The following is an 18,039-nucleotide window of genomic DNA, read 5'->3' as shown; positions in this document are numbered from 1 at the left end:
CTAATTAGTCATTTTAAATAAAATGTCGGCTAACGTATTGTAGGTCGATCTTTAAAACAAAACAGTTCGCTTTCAATAGATACAAAGTAGCAATTGCATCTTTGCAAGGTCTAAAATATCTTGAAATTGGATTTTTAATACCTAGTTTTTGAGGTCGGACGGACAGACAGACCACGCAAAATATTAGTGGCTTTTCCCATTTCAGAGGCTCTAAAAAAAAACCTTCACCTCCAGTTTACTATAGCCATAACTTGACACTTAGCAAAGCTTATATCCGACATTAGCAAAGAGTTACTGGTTTTAGGTTGTGCTATAAATAGATGAGTGTTCTAGCTTGTGTGTTATTCAGACCTAGCAGACCTCTCAGAGTGACGTCCCATTGTTCCTATCATAAACATATAGGTGCTTATCGATTATTTTGCACAAACATTGATCAGCCTTTCGAATCGACATCTTTAACTTCATATCGATCTATCGTCTACAAACCAATCCCCACCCCCGAGATCTAGATCGCCAGTTTAAAGCGACCATTGCAACGCCACCCCAAAAAACCTTGACAGACCGAACTTTCAGAAAGATGGCCTGACATGTCATCGTTAATTGAAACTGGCGTTAGAAGGCTGATTAAATGGACCCTGGTCAGCAGACGCATATCTGTCCACATAGTCAAGAGACCGCGGGAATTTTTCATTTTGCCTTTCAGCTGTTTGCTATTTCTTGCCGAGTTTTTTTTTTTTTTGGTTTTCTTTCTTCGCGCACCCTTTGTTCCTGTTCACATTTTTAATTCGCCGTGCACTGATTACAGACAAAACAAACACTCCACAAAGAAAATGGTTAAAAAAAAATAAATACCCAGATATATTGAGAGGAGAATAAAAGCAATGTAGGATTCAATTCAAAACTTCAAACTCTAGTTTCTAATTGTTGCGAGCGTAATATAAACTAAAGATTATACCTTCTTAGATTGTAGAGTTTATTGTTATTTAATTTTAATATAGCGTTTCGGAACGTCGTGGCTTAGTAGCGCAGTGGGTTCGAATCCAGGTGAAGAGTTAGAATTTCGGAATTAATGGGCTCCTTTGAGTCCACCCAACGTTAATGTTAGATGGTTGTCTGACATGGGTTATTGAAAACAATGGCAGTTTGTGATTATGCTGGCCACTATATTTCTCAAAAAATCTTAAAAGATTATGCTTATTAAATATCTTGTAAGACTATATTTATCAGATATCTTGTAAGATTATATTTCTCAGATATCTTATAAGATTATATTTCTACATATATCTTGTAAGAGTACATTTTTTTCTAGTATTTTTTAAAAGGAAAACTACTTCAAATGAATAAGCTATTAATCTACTGAAGCACATAAAGTCACGTGAGATGGCCAGTCTGACGTCACTAGAGAGTCACTGACTACTCTTAAATCGAATTTAGCCATTCTACTGAAGAAGCAGTTCTAAATTGTGCAGAGGGAAAGGATTTAGGGGTAAAGGTGTGAAGAGAGAGAGAGAGAGAGAGAGAGAGAGAGAGACAGAAAAGAGAGAGAGAGAGAGAGAGAGAAAGAAAGAGATTAAAAAGAAAAGAAAAAAATGATTCTAGAAATGTATTGCCCCGAAGGCTTTAAAAAAAAGTTCAAGCTGGAAGAATGGGAGAGTGGACATGTCGAGTTCTTGGTCGGAGGATCTCCTGTTTGTCAAAGCTATTGTTACCACTAATTGTATTAAACACTGGCCCTCCTCCTCAGCACACGTACACCCTCTTCATGGAGTCTTTCCCCGAATCGCAATCTTCACTTTTATTTCTCCCTCACTTCTGTATTCGCTTTTGTTTGCGAGAAAATGTTCTGGTCTTGAAGAAAAGTGTAGATCTAGCTGATACTGTAGATAGTACACAGTAGTCGATAATATCCTAGCCGTCAGACATAAAAAAAGGGGGGGGGGGGGAGGGGGACCTGTTGCCATGTTTGCAAGCAAGTCTCGCCGTGACTCCGTAAAGTCGCACGGTGTTGACGGAAAGAATTAACCCGAAAGATTTTCTCAGCGATTATCGAGGACGAATCCGAATACGGCAAACAGTTCGGTTAAACTTTCTTGAGCGCGAAGCTGCTGACAGCATAATGCCGACAGATGGAGAAATGCCCAGGGCGGGCTTTTAGAAGATTTTGATAAAGCAACGAGGAAATGAAACGAAATAAAATTAAATAGGAGAAAAAAATGGGGAGGAAACCATGTTTTGAGTAAAAAAAAAGGGGGGGGGGAAGGTCTTGGTGAATCCATGTTGTCTATGAAGCTTTCGACTTGTCAATTGGCTCACTAGTCAGTCGGACTATTAGTCAGCATATTTCTGACTAAAGTAACTTAAAGGCTAAAATAAATGGAAAAAAAATGAATGCCAAACTTCGGAGTACCATCTTAGAATAATGTCCCTTAGATGTCAGTTAGACTTCACTAAAAATGTCATCCGTCCGCAAGTTATAATCTCATTTTCAAAAGAGGTGGAAATGGCGGGAAATGATTGACAGTAAGTCTGGCTGAGGTTCTTCATGGGGCCAAGACGACTACTACTTCTACTGAAAAATAAAAAAAATATAAAATAATTTTTTAAAAATCTTTTAACATCAACCTTTACTTAAATGTCACTGTTAGTCAATTTACGTGTTTATGTGTAGCCATACCTTGGCTAGAGAGCAAACTTTGTTTTTGTAACCTCTGAAGGTCGCTGTTGTTTTTGTGATGTCTGTTCGTCCGTACGTCGGTCTGTCTGGCTTAGAATTAAAAAAAAACTCCTAGCGCATTGAAAAACTCCATTTTCACAATCGCCAGCAAAAGTGGTCAGAATAGATGCAAGTTGTTTCTTCTTTTAAATTAAATATGCAAAGTGCTTTAAATACATATTTATCATTTTCAAACCAAGGTTTTAAAGTAGACAATATGAATATAGTTTACTCATCTATGTCGTGGTGCTAGTACTGTGTGAACTGATAGAAATACTTAGGACTATAATCTTATCCTATCTTATCAATTACAGACGTTCCTTCAAAAGAGAAGGTAATTACGTCTTACACGCAGGGCCGGTCCCACAGATTGCGGGGCCCTATGCGAAACGATTTCGCGGGGTCCAGTATGGGTAGCGATAAGGATAATACGTGAAAATTAAGATTTTGTATTAGAAACTAAATTTGTTTTTGCATTTTTTTCATACTCTTTAATTAAGTACAAAATCACTGTCAAATTAAGTTTATGAGCCTTTTAGTTTTCCAACAAAAAGCCGATAATGCCCGATAAACATTCAGATCTGACTTTTAGATTTCCTATCGACTAGCAAAATATCGCTTTTTTAAGAGGTCGAGACAGATTTAGATCTATATTTTTATGCCAGTCACTATTAAAGTAAACTAAGTATTTAAACTTCTTGTTTTGGTTGAAGATTCGCCTTATTATTACATTTTTTATTAAATGAAAGCTGACAATGTTGTTGTTTTTTTTAATCGCGGGTAGGATTGGCGTTTTCCATATTTTATGACTCCTTGAAATGACAATATTCAGTTTTCAGAAAATTTTAATAATTTCAGGAGATTTTCATGACTTCTTTTGTATATTTTGCAATTTCAGAATAATTCCAGGAACCCTTTTAATAATACGTTAAAATGGTTTAATTTAATAATTGACGACTAGCATTCGCGCGGGGCCTATGAAAGTGCGGGGCCCACTTCGGCCGCATAGGTTGCAGTGGCCTAAGACCGGCCCTGCTTACACCTATCCATGTGTTCATCTAGACTAAATCTCTACTAAGTCATTGGTATTCCTGGTTGATTCGTGCAAACCGTTCTATACTTTAATGGCAGTAACGAAAAAAGAGAACTTACAATTCGTCCTAGCAGATGGAATAAGAAATGCGCCTTTATCTTTGTGTTTTTCTGGGTATTTTATTAGGGTTGATAGGATGAGCGGCATACCAAATAATTCGTTGCTCGTCTGCTCGGGTATACACTTTTCGCGGGCAGTCAGATAATTCTTAACTTAACGAGGTTGTCATCGAACATCGCATGAGGTTTGCGGGACAGGTCCCCCAACAGAATGAATTAATCATACTAAGGGTTGCAATGACATGGAGGCCAATACGAGTAAAGCGCAAACAGGGACGTTCTCATATAGCTTGGTGTCACAATGTCATGGAGTACACCAGAGCAGTTAACACCAGGTGGGAAGAGGCTTCAGACATTGCCAGTGACAGATCTTTATGCAGACAGCTTGCCACTCAATGCGCCGAACGGCATGGGAGGATGTAAATCTATGCAAGTCTAAGTAAGTCAGGGCTGAGTGGTTAAGCGCTTGGCTTCCAAACCTGTGGTCATGCTTTCGAATCTCAGTGAAGACTGGGATTTTGAATTTCGAGATTCTTATGGCGCCCCCGAGTCCATCCAGCTTTAATGGGTACATGACTTTAGTTGGGGAAAGTAAAGGCGGTTGGTCGTTGTGTTGGCAATATAACGAGCGGGTCTTTAACCGTGGGCCACAGAAACAGATGACCTTAACATCAACTGCCCTATAGATCGCCTGGTCTGAAAGGGGAACTTTAACTAAGTAAGTCAAATGAAAGAGCGCAATATGAGTCAATATGACGTTATATGGTGTACAATTTACATAATATCAGTATATACAAGGCGACGGGAGTGAATCAAGTAAACAAGGATACTACGAAAGATCAAGCTACTGTCACGTGATTTATATTAATTGTATGGAGACCAGTCGTTATAGAAGCCTTCAACACTGGCGTCACAATGTCACAACTTGTGGGCAGTTTAGACCAATAGATCGTTGCCACGTCACATGTCTGTGCATGTCTAAACTGTGCAGGTCAGTGTTGAAGCCTTCTATAACGAGCGGCCTCTATTGCATACGTGCTGTGTGCTACAGGTGCAAATACTTGGGTCAGCCATGAACAAGACGTAAGGAAATATAATAAAGCATAAATGCGAAACTGAACAAGACATAAGGAAATATAATAAAGCATAAATGCGAAACTGAACAAGACATAAGGAAATAAAAATAAAGCATAAATGCGAAACTGAACAAGACATAAGGAAATAAAAATAAAGCATAAATGCGAAACTGAACAAGACATAAGGAAATATAAATAAAGCATAAATGCGAAACTGAACAAGACATAAGGAAATAAAAATAAAGCATAAATGCGAAACTGAACAAGACATAAGGAAATATAAATAAAGCATAAATGCGAAACTGAGTGTCCACGAAGAAGGAAAGAAATTAAGTACGCACTTTTCAATGAATGTATGATTTATAGAAGGGGAGGAACACGTGTAAATATTTGTACACGTGACATGATGTGTTAGTGGGCATTAATGAGCGAATATGAAAAAACAAGCAATACTTGTGTATCTATCAATGATTTAAACATTGGAGGGTCGGTCGTTAAAGCATACTCAATGAAAGAAACGTTCTAGTGTAAGCATGTGTGCTGATCACATGCAGTTCAATATACAATGTTAAGTATGAATGATAGGTGAATAAGAAAGAGACTTGTCGACACACTAAGCCATTGCTTGTTGGAACTCTGAAGATATGTAACGCTAGTCCCTATCAACTAAACCAGTGATTCTCAAACTCTGGTTAGTCGTGCGGTATACGCGCTGGATTGTTGTTCGGTTGTTTTGATGGTCTAGGGTTCATACCCTGCGCGCTGCCACCCCGTCTTCCTGCGGGAGGTCTGGACAAAGGAAGTAAAATTTCTTCAACTCTGAAGGAATTCCGAAACATGTCAAACATTTTACAGTTTTACATTTTTACAAGCAAACTTTTACCGGTGGCGCCATATCAAAATTTTAGTTTTCGCCCCCCCCCCCCCCCCCCCCAAAGTCAGTTAGTTACCTGGAGGAGCACTGTAGGCTCCATCAGAGTGGTCAGTGAGAATTTTAAGAATGTAATGAAAAGTAAAGAACCATTACAATTATAATTATATTGCAAATTCGCCAATTCTTTTTTTCTTTTTCAAAATTATTATTTACACTCTGTTTAGGATTCAACAGGTTTCCTCTTTATCCAGCGAACGGGGTCCGAGGGGGGGCTATTATTTTTTTATTTTACATTCTGAACTACAAAATTGTGTTCTCCTGGCGTCTACAAAGTCTTTTTCTAGAAGTAAGATGAAAACCTTTCAATAAAGGTCAATTGTGAAATGGGGGGGGGGGGGGTCGATAGTGAAGAGTTCTGGCAATTAGTGCAATTAGTGCGTCACTGTGCTGATTCTCCAGATAATAATAGTAACTACATCTTTCTGCCTCACTCATCATGATTGAAAAATGGTCTATTGGTATATGCATACAATAGCATAGTTCTTTTTTTTAGGGGATTATATGTACTCGTACTAAACAATATGAGTAAAACATGAATTTTTTTCATCATGTTTAAAAAAGCTTGAAATGTTTGTGAATAAAATGCGCATTTATATTTAATATAAAAACCAAAATGCAAGGATTCAAAGGAAATCAATGTCTTGAAATAAATTGTTTTCAACCTGTATTCATACTCTCAGTCTGATAACGAGTGACAGCTTGGGAAACGGGGGACTATTTGTTAATGGTCGCCATCACATTGCTCTGCGCAAGGATATGCTTGGACCACAGGTCACGTGAGAAACCTAGGTCTATAATTAGCTTTAAACTCTCTCTCTCTCTCTCTCTTTCTCTCTATTAACAATTTTTTCTTCATATTGTTATTTTTTAATCAGGTAGTACTGAATCCTTTTTAGTGGTATAAAAACAAAAACGTATAATTAAATTGTTTACAACAAGGAAAAAGTTGCGATTGTTGGTCAGTCAAACTCTTAAGTTATGTACAAAAAAACAACAACAACACACACACCTTACAACGCATTGAACGAAATGAGACCATTATAATCATTTTAAGATTAAGAAAGAATCGGATTAAAAAACAAACAAACTTATGTTAGTTCTAGAAATAAGAGATAAAGCGCGCGCGCGCGCGCGCGCACACACACACACACACACACACACACACACACACACACACACACACACACACACACACACACACACACACACACACACACACACACACACACACACACACACACACACACACACACAAAATACAATCCAACTACAACAAGGAATCATCTAGACTATTATTTTTAATTTCGGGATCTTTGCGCGCCTCTGAGTCCACCCAGCTCTAATGTGAACCTTACATTAGTTGGTGAAAAGTAAAGGCGGTCGGCCGTTGTGCTGGCCACATGACACTCTCGTAAACCGTGGGCCACAGAAACAGATTAACTTTACATCATCTGCCCTATTGACCACAAGGTCTGAAAGGGAAACTTTACTTTTATATATATATAATGTCTAAAAGTTATACAGAGGGCAAAAAGTTTCATACACGTGACGATAATGTCAAATACTATCAATTAGTCCCCGTCATCAAACCCAGCCCGATGTTCACCCATACAAAACACCAAGACAGCAGACATAGACTCCGGGAAAACAAGAGCTGAAGATGTTCATTGCCATGTGAATCATTCTGTCTCGTGAACAGTTTCACCGCGTCACTCATATATGGAATCGATTCTCACAAGCGCGACCAATCCTAACAGAGTATAACGTATCGGTAGGTCTACCCACAATGCATCGCTAGTCTCACAGCAAGGAAAAAAAAACAACAACCTTCTGCGGTAAGTTTTGGGTGAACAAAAAGAAAAACAAAACACAAAACAAAAGTGTGCGCGCGCCCCAAATGTTGCCATGAATAAATCAGCACCTTGTGCATCTCTATTAATTAGCGTAAGTGAGGCTAGAGGCTTTGGTAAAGAACAGCTTAGCGTTGGTTGTGGGCTATCACAGCAGTTTTGTCCAGACTAGGAGCTTGCAAATTTGGCTTTCTTGGCCGAAAATAATTGTTAATACCAATTTTTCTCTTTTTTTTTTTTAAACACCAACTATTTGTCAAGTAAACTAGCCTACCTGGCAATTTAATTTTTAAACATATTTTTTTCAGTTTTTTTTTTTGCTTTAGAAGAGTGCAGACATATTTTTAAAAGTAAATATATTTTCTATGAAAGTATTGACAAAAGTCGATATATCCTGAATAATTCAGATCAAGTATCGATATATCAGCCTCACCGGAAGCTGGTATATAAAAGAGACCATGATAGTTTTCGCTTCAGTTTGCAGCTCCCTTGGCTCGTAGGACGGACATAGTGTGACGATTCCCTGGCACCGCCAGCAGACGATTGGAGCAGTTCTTACTTTTTACATAAAGCTCATTTCCGTTTTAGCAGATTTTCAAACAAGGGAAACTTGAAAGCAGACGGCAAGTTTTATTCTCTAGGAGTAAAGGATCAGTAGGACAAGTAACAACAACAACAACACAACAAAAGTTAGAGTCAACTTTCTTTCGTTCTAGAAAACAGCGCAACAAGGAAGCAAGCCAAACAGAATTCCACACAGCCAAAATTTTTTAAAAGTGCAAGGTAAATATTTCAATAAAACTTAGGATGTTTTTTTTTTTTAACTCTTTCTCTCCTAATTAACGTAAATTAATTTTTGGTTTTATAAACTTTTTATTTTGTATTATATAAAACGAGCATGTATAGTTCCTATAATTCTAGACCAAAAGTAACGCTTTCTTATTACAAATAAAAATGTTATTGAAGTTTAATCATAACAGGGTAGAATGTACCAATGCGAAAAATGAACAATTCAGTCAGAACGTGGAAAAATAATTACGGAGATAAAGAGTTAAAATTGTACATCTAGCGCTGTTATGTAACGCATATAGAACGTAAGAGATACTACACTGCACATTCCATTTGTCAGGGCATTGCAGGAGTAGTCCTTCCGGTTCAAACACCAGAGGGCGTTCATGGCAGTGTTTTTAGTGTATAATGCAATAGATACATTTAAATTACTTGTTAATGATAATCATGGATTAAAATTTCGTTTGTTTTCATCAAAATAAAAAAAAATGACTTTAATTTTTAAGAATCGAGAAAATGAAATATTTATTAAATTTATGTTTATTAGCGGCCCCCGAAAGGGGAAAAGACGCTTATAGTTTTGTCCATCCGTCCGTCCCGTTTAGAGAAAATGAAAATCGGACATAATGATATTTTAGATTATTCAAAGTTCTGATGCAACGGCTACTTTTTTTCTTTTCTGAAAGTTACAAATCTAATTTTTTAAATCAATTATGCAAGCAGTTTTGTTCATAAAAATACACCCTTTTTACAACTATTCACTATTGATAGTAACAAACACTGGAGGCTTTTTAATAAGGGAAATAAAACTGTGTAATTTTTAAAACACATTTATGCAAATGAATTTTGAGTTTTGATAGAAAAATATTATTTATTACATTTGTATTGCTAGCTAAGTTATGTAAGTTCTGTCATACTGAATACTACATTTACACACAAAAAATGTTAACTTTTTTTTTAAAGAGTAAAAATCTATTTGCTATGCAAATAAGTTGGACATAATTTAAAACAACAATAAATAAGTAGTTTTTCATGCTATCGCGTGAACTACAGGGCACAAAGGAAACCATGGAACACAAAATTAAAGGAATTTTTTTTTTACGGAAATATTGTTTGCTTGAGGCTTTGAATAAGAGATTGACCCTTTCTAAAACAATTAGATTAATTAGATACTCTTTATAAGACATCAGTTAGGCCAGGTTCACATCTAACTTCACATTCACTTTCACTTATTCCTTGTTCTGCTTGACCTTTGGGGCACCATACAGGATCTGTCAACCTTCTTTCTCCATTCGTCTCTGTCATTTGCCTTTGCTAGAATTTCATTCTGACATTCTTTCTGAAAATATTGAAACCTGCCTTTTTACTTGCCTGGATGGACCACTTCTGATAGAATTAAATACCGATATTCTTCTGAAAATATTGAAACCTGCCTGGGTGGACCACTTTCGGGGACCGATTTTGAGTTTGTGTTCCCACACAAACTGTCTTTGTAACCTTGTTGATTGTTAAAAATGTTTAATAAAAGAAAAGGTTTTATTGTATTTTATGATCGCAATCTGTGAAAAGAGATTTTTTTTTTACAATCAACTTATAAGTTTGATTCAACCAAGTTACTAATGTAGCGGACCAAAGAAATAGATTAAAAATAACTTTTTAACTATACAAGATACCTAAGGAAGTTTATGTTACACAAACTTTTGGGTGTCGCCCTGTGGTATACCCACATTATATTTCACAAAAAAAGTATTAATAAGGATGATGATGATAATAATAATAGTAAGCCGCGTCTTTGGGAAGGAATGTAGTGTTCCACATGACTCTTCATCTTAATACCATAAAACAAGCAGACATATTACATTTGCAATTTAGCTACGCATCTACCCTTATTAAGGTATGGTCATGTCTATAACTACAGTAAGCATACTATTATTATTAGTATTGACATTTAGCTTTCAGTTGTTCATAACTTTGTTGTCTCATGATTTGGCATGTAAACTTCTCATATATATATACCACATATGTAAGATTTTTAGAACTTGTATTAAAAATGGTGTTTATGTATACGAATAAAAAAGAACTTGCATATTACATTTGAAAATGTAAGGGTTCGCTTTCAGACAACGGCAAGTAGATAGTGCACTTATTTATTGAATTTAATTTAAAATGGCTTTTAGCTTTTGAGATTTAACCATAACAGACGGACAGACTGAGATGCAACACAACGACAATAGCAGATTTTCCTTATGCATCCTCTGTTTGAGACCCCTCAACTCAAGAAAACATTAAGAAACTGGAACAGACACAAAATAGAGCAGTGAGATTCATAACAAACGAATATTCACATTTGACTAGAGTAACACCTTTAGTGAAATCACTAAATTTAGAAAGCCTTCAGGATGGAAGCCATGATACATAAAACACTGAACCATAATCTTCAAATACAAAAACAAAATTTAATGAAATACTCAGAAAGACACAAAGATAAAGGGGCAATTTTCGTCCCATATGCTAGGACAAATTTGTACAAATACTCCTTCTTCCCTAGTGCTATTAGAGCATGGAATGGGTTGCCTGAGCCAGCCAGAAAAACCAATGACGGCAGAATTTAAGCCATTGGTTAATATGCATGACTAAATGCATGACGCGTAGGACGTAATCATCTTTTTTGAAGTAACGTCTGTATTATATAAGAAAAGATAAGATAGGATTTGGTAACTGCTAAGAAAAAGAGAAAAGTAATTTTTTTTTTTTAGAAATAAATAAGAAATAAAAAATACCCACAAAAGTGCAAATGAATATTAATGCAAAAAAAAAAATAATCTTAGAGAAACATGTAACAAATATTGTGACCGCCTCAACTTGCCTCACTTGATAAAGCCACAACTTCTTTAGCTTTTCTTTGAATCTCTCACGATAAGTTCATACAGGCTAGTCTCATTTGTGAGTGTTTATTTTGCATGACCCGTGTCCAGTGTATCATCCTACACAGAGATCTTCAGTTCGAGTATACATTTTTTTTTTTACAAAGCATATATCGATTCTGTCTCTGGTCACAAGTTTGCGCACCCAATTTCGGATTAAGCTGAAATTTCGCACATTGGACCCCATTCACCAATCGTAAACAAACAACATTTATCCACGTGATAATATTGATAAACAATGAAAATTACGTATTACGTGACAGCCTTTATGGATTGCGTAATTTGTATAGAAGAGATAGAGAACCACGTGGCAAAATGTTGTTTGTTTACGATTGGTGAATGAGGTCAATTATATCTTTTACCTAAAACACAAGAATCAATTTAAAAAATTAACCAATTAGTTAATTAACTATTTCTAATTAATTTTTTTTTTGGTAAATTGGACAAGGGAAAGAAATCGTACTTGACAGACGTGGTGGTATAAGTTGAATTAGTCCCCTTGAGGACTCGAGCCACGAACAAAAACAACAACGATCGTGTAAACAATCACAGAACTGCACCATTCTTCCCTCCCCCTTTTCCCAACTGGTCCAGGCCAGTGATAGGATCGTAGCGCATTGAGAAAGCTAAAAGCTAAAGAAAAACAATTAGCTAAAATATTTCTAATCGCACAGGTTTATATGTCTAGGTAATTGCATCGTAAATTTATCAGACTAATCCCCACTACTTGATACTATTATACTAAATATAAGCTTTTTTTTTCCTTTAAAGTATTTTTTTTTAATAGGTTTTTCTTGTTTTCTGTTATCTTTATGTCATGATAGGATATACCAGTGCCAGTGATGCTAGCTTTCGGGCGTCTTTTTATCTTGTATAGTCCAGACGTTCCTTCTTAACATACTATAATTACGTCATAAACGTATCTATATTTTAATCTAGTCATGCTTGTAAGTTAGAGACATAAACTCTGCTAAGATGTTGGTTTTCTTGGCTGATTCAAGCAACCTGTTCATACTCTAATGGCACTATGGGCTAGTAGTCAGTAGTCATACCATATGAAGTGGGCTATAGTGTCCTTATATTTGTTTTTTCTGAGTATTTTATTAGGTCTGTATGTTTGCGTTTATAAGTTATGGTCTAGTGTATAATGTATTATTTCTACTTTTATTTCTATGTTGCAATCATGTCACGGTTTTCCCCCCTTATTCTTTTAACCGAGTGCCCATGAATTTGCAAGCTGAATAGAGGAAGTGTAGAACAAAAATATTAAAAATCCTATGTCTATCAATAATGTACAAGCTATTTTCCTTATACGATATCAAACAAAATAATTAATTACCAACAATTAATTGACTGGGAGGTGCAGTGGCCGAGCAGTAAAACGCTTTGCCTCCTGACTGAGCTCCCGGGTTCGAATCCTGGGATTTTTTTGGGGGGATCATTGGGCGCCTCTGAGTCTACCCAGCTCTAATGGATACCTGACATTAGTTGGAGAAAGTAAAGGCGGTTGGTCGTTGTACAGGCCACATAACACCCTCGTTAACAAATGGCCACAGTAACAGATGACCTTTACATCATCTGCCCTATAAATCGCAAGGTCTGAAAGGGGAACTTTGCTTTAGTTTGCTAATTAATTGACTGATTGGGTATTTTTCTTAATTGATTCATGTTTTGTTATATACAATAAATAAATGTTTAGAGTATCAACTTGATAGGAGAGTACAGAAAGGAGACATAGAGTTAACAATTATTTCAGGGGACAAAATCCAACAAATTTAGCCATATCTGTGAATACTGAAGGATTAGTTTTTCTTGTTGGTATCAAATAAAATAATTAATTACCAGTTACTAATGGAATATCTGGTTACTTTTTATTTTATTGATTCATGCTTTGTCAATGCCAATGAATAATTGTGCGAAGTTTCAACTTGATCCGAGAATGGGTGTGGGAGAAATAACATGTAGACACTTTTTACCAGACAGACAGACAGACATACAGAGTGAGTTGATATAAGCTTTGTAAAAAAAACAACAAAACTAACAAACAAAACTTAACAGAAAATGACATAACTCCACTAACAGAGAATGTTCACTCTACTATAGAAATTATTTTTCTGTCCTAAAATGTATTCATTTAACTATTTAATATTTATAAAAATAAATTCCTCTGTTCAGCTTGCAAATTTATGGACTCAAAATCTTGGGTGGGTGGGTGGGTGGACGCGGTTTTCGAAAACGGCTTAAATGATTTTCCTAGAAATTTGACAGCTGATGTATATCTTTAGGAAAAGAATTACTAGTTATTTGGCCTCAGTGATAAAACTCTAGTTTGACCGTTACAATTTTTCAAATAAGAAAAAAAATTTTTTAATATGGCCAGAAGATTAGACAATCTTTATCTTAAACAGGCTACGTCTTCGGGTATTTCCGCATGTAAGTCTTGTTCATGAGAGTTTAATAAATTAATAGATGTTTGGGAACATTTTGCGCACCATCTTTAAAGTCTAGATCAAGAGGCTTATCATAATAATAATATATAGTCTACTCTGACCACTTATTCTTGCTTCAAAACTTGAGCTTCACGCCATGAGGGGCAATCGAGAGCTAGTGCTTCGCAGCCGTGAATGTCGATATCGCAATCCTTGAAGGAGCTCTTGAGAGAGTGAAAGAGAGCCGAACCAACAAAAAGCTGAGAGAAGAAGCAGGCCTATCTGAAAGACTACATCTGACCCAATCTACCCATGCCACGTATGCCTAGGGCTTTTTAAAGCGAGGATTGGACTTAAGAGTCATTTTCGAGTCCATAAGATATATGAGAAATGTGCACACCTTCGATCACGAAGGAGGAGCTACTTCATATGCTCTGACTGAATAGATTTAGACATACGCTTAAGCAGGATTTTTTTTCTTGGGGAGGGGAATTGGGGCGGGGTAGAAAATGTTTTTGTTCTTTTTTTTAAAAAATCTATTATTCATTACTTATTAAGAATACATTCTTCGCTCTTACGAAACGTAACAGCCATCAGTTTTGTGAAGGAGGATATGTGAATTTTTTTAAAAAGTATTTTATGTATATTTTACTTATTTAACTTTTAACTATTCAACTATTTGCCAATTAAAAAATTTACTATGTATTGTTTAACTCTAAACATTTAACCATTTTAAAATTTGCCTCTTAAACGATTTGCTATTTTTAATATTTACGTATCGTTTGACTTTTACCATTTAACTATTTGAATTTCATTGATGTGACGTCACAAAAAATGTTTTTTTAAATAGTGACGTCAAGTAACTTTTTTTTTTCTCTTAAAAATCAATAGTTAGTAAAGGAAAAAAAAAACAAACTAAGTTTCTAATATCAAACAGATAAAACAATAAAAGATTGAATAGAAAACAGAGAAAGACACGGACTCAGCGTTCTAAAAATAGACACTTTAGAAGTTTAAAAAAACTTTTTGAAAATAAGATAATCGCAGTCGCGTTATTGTTTTGAATATTCTTTTTTTCTTCAGCTCAGAAACAAATTGTTGCGCCTATCGACTTGTCTATTTTAGCTTCTGATATTATTTCATGGCGAGTTTTGGATAAATGATTGTTTTATAGTAAATCAATGACTGTTTTCAGACAATCGCCATTTTAATAGTACTTTTTTTATTGGCAAGGCTTATCTGCTCAGCGTTTCATTCCCACAGCTGCCTGCATGCTACGCCTTATCACCCCAACCTTGTCCCCCCCTTACTTTATATCCTAGTAACACCCTTTCTTTCTGTTCTCTTTTATCCCTACTGCTCACCCCCATTCCCTCCCCCCTCTCTCTCTCTCCCAGGGGAACGGGCAAAGCGGACGTATAACCTTTTCTAACCTGGCCAACGAGAAACTAACTAGTATACTTGTCAATATGCTCGCAATGCGACTGATGTAGCTAAATAGCTCCAGTAGCATTCTGTATTATGTTCTGAGTTGAGTTGCTCCAAAGGCTAAGGGAATGAGCTTATTAATAGCAATGTTTAAGACTCATGCTATTAAGTAAGGCATGAACAAAACTAAACAACAGTGTGTAGCATAACTTTGTATTGGGGGGAGGGCGAGGTGGCTTAGTGGTTAAACGCTTGGCTTCCGAACCTGGGGTTCTGAGTTCAAATCTCGTAAAGACTGGGGCCGTTTTATTGGAAGTAAAAAAAAAAGTAACGGGAATGTCGTTGGCTCGAGCCCCCATGCATGCCATTTTTTTCCTCTTTATTTTTAATGGGAAGCGCCTTGGTTGAGTGGTAAAGCGCTTGGCTTCAAAAACCGGGGGTCCAGGGTTCTAATATTGGTAAAGACTGGGATTTTTAATTTCGAGATTCTGAGGGCTCCCCTGAGTTCGCTCAACTCTAATGGATACCTGACCTTAGTTGGGGAAAATTAAGGCGGTTGGTCGTTGCGCTGGCCTCATGACACCCTGCTCGTTAACAGTTGGCCAAAGAAACAGATGACCATAACATCATCGGCCCGTAGATCGCAAGGTCTGAAACGGGAAATATACTATAACTTTGTATTGGAAGGACCATGGAAATGACAAAAAGACCCTAGTGGCGTAGCGAGGAAAGGCGGAAGGGGCTGCCGGAGATTAAGTGGTGCTATAAGTGGTGCTATAAGTGGTGCTATAAATGGTGCTACAAGTGGTGCTACAAGTGGTGCTATAAGTGGTGCTATAAGTGGTGCTATAAGTGGGTATTAAGACACCTTGTAAAAAAGCATACGTTCGTTAACTTCGTTTATATTATACGTGTATTTAGGTGGGATATTTTTTTTCCAGGCCGCACCGGCCGCCCCAACAGCCACATAACCAGTCCTCCTACATGACTTCTGGCTTTCTGCGCTTAAACACGTGGACACTGTTCATGCCCCTGGCATCTCTAGTCGCTGCAAGTTACTAGATCGACTTCGCCACTGAACTGTATATTTGTATGGCTGCAGGTCTTAAGTTAAAATAAAGAATTGAAAAGATTAAATTCAGCCAAACCCACAACATGTTAGTATTCCCTAGTTGGTTAAAGCAAAAATAATTAAGAACCAGTTATTAATTGACTAATTGTTTTTTTTTTATTGATTCATGCATTGTCTTACTTACTTAGAATTAGGTCCTCGGCGCATTGAGCGGCAAGCTGTCTCCACAAAGATCTGTCATTGGCAATGTCTGAAGCCTCCTCCCACCTGGTGTCCTCTGCTCTGAGGTCCTCCATGAAGGTGTGGCGCCAGGTAATACGAGGACGTCCCTGTTTGCGCTTTCCTCGTATTGGCCTCCATGTCATCGCAACTCTTGGTTTGCGTTATTCATTTTGACGTAGAACATGTCCCGCAAACCCCATGCGACGCTCTGTCACAACCTCTCTAAGTGTTCGACTCCCAGTTCGGCATAGAATTTCCTTGTTTGAGACCCGATCTGTGTAACTGACTCCCAAAATCCGTCTCAGCCATTTTTGTTGAGCCACATTTAGTCTTTTCTCAATTTTGACAGATGACTTCCATGTCTCACATGCATATGTTGCTGTTAGAATGACGATTGTGTTGAGAAGGTGTATTTTTGTCTCGAGTCCAATGGCTTGGCTAGTCCAAATAGGCTGCAGCCTTTGGAAAATGCTCCCTGCCTTTCCTATTCGGCACGCTACATCATGGTAGGCGTACCCATCATTTGTTATGATGCTGCCAAGGTAAGTGAACTTGTCCAGCTCTTCAAGCTTTGACTCGCCAAGTCTGACAGGGGCACCCTTTGCTGATATCATCCCACTATTAAAATTTAAGTCTTATCCAGGTTTATGCGGAGGCTAATTTTGGTTGCCTCTCTATCTAGGTTCTCCGTCATTTCTTGAATGCATTTATTAACGTGCAACGTCATCAGCAAAGTCCAAGTCCGTCATTAGGATTTGTTCACGCCATGGAATACCAAAGGTAGTCTGTTTCAAGGCTATCCTAATTATGTAGTCGATGGCTAGGAGGAAAAGGAAGGGAGATAAGATGCACCCATGTCTCACACTTGTCTCGATGCTAAAAAAAACTCAGTTGTTCCTTCTTCTGTTTTAATGCAGCAACTAGACTGAATGTATAGGTGTCGTAGGATCTGGACGAATTTTTCTGGGATGCCGTATTCTCTAATGATTTTCCATAGTGATTCTCGGTGGACACTATCAAACGCTTTCGTGAAGTCTACGAAACTGATAGTTAGCCGTTGTTGGTACTCAAGGCTTTGCTCTATGATATTTCGTAGAACGAAGATCTGCTCTGCACATGATCTGCCTCTTCGGAAGCCTGCTTGTTCTTCTCTGAGTCTCTCATCTACAGACTGTTGAAGCCGTCTCAACAAAACAGTGCTGAAAACTTTGCCAGGGACAGAGAGGAGAGTAATGCCCCTCCAGTTGTTGCAGTCTGCCAAGTTGCCCTTTTCTGGAAGCTTTACAATCACTCCCTTTTGCCAGTCCTCGGAGACTATTGAAGTACGCTAACAGAGATTTAACAGATCAGTCATTCTGTTAACAACGCACTGTCCCCCATAATTTAGCATTTCTGCTGACTCCATGTGCTTTGTTATTCTTTAGCATTTCAATGTCCATGGTAACCTTCT

At 37.2% G+C, this 18,039-nt stretch overlaps 1 protein-coding gene across 1 annotated transcript in view; it reads left to right on the top strand.

The window, feature by feature from the left end:
- The window catches only part of LOC106070696 (uncharacterized), a 55,985-nt gene that overhangs the window by 19,067 nt on the left and 18,879 nt on the right, over window positions 1-18,039 (top strand). The window lies entirely within an intron of this gene.

Source organism: Biomphalaria glabrata, chromosome 1, assembly GCF_947242115.1.
Source record: "Biomphalaria glabrata chromosome 1, xgBioGlab47.1, whole genome shotgun sequence".
Taxonomy (NCBI): Eukaryota; Metazoa; Mollusca; class Gastropoda; family Planorbidae; genus Biomphalaria; species Biomphalaria glabrata.
This window is presented reverse-complemented; position numbering and strand designations above follow the sequence as displayed.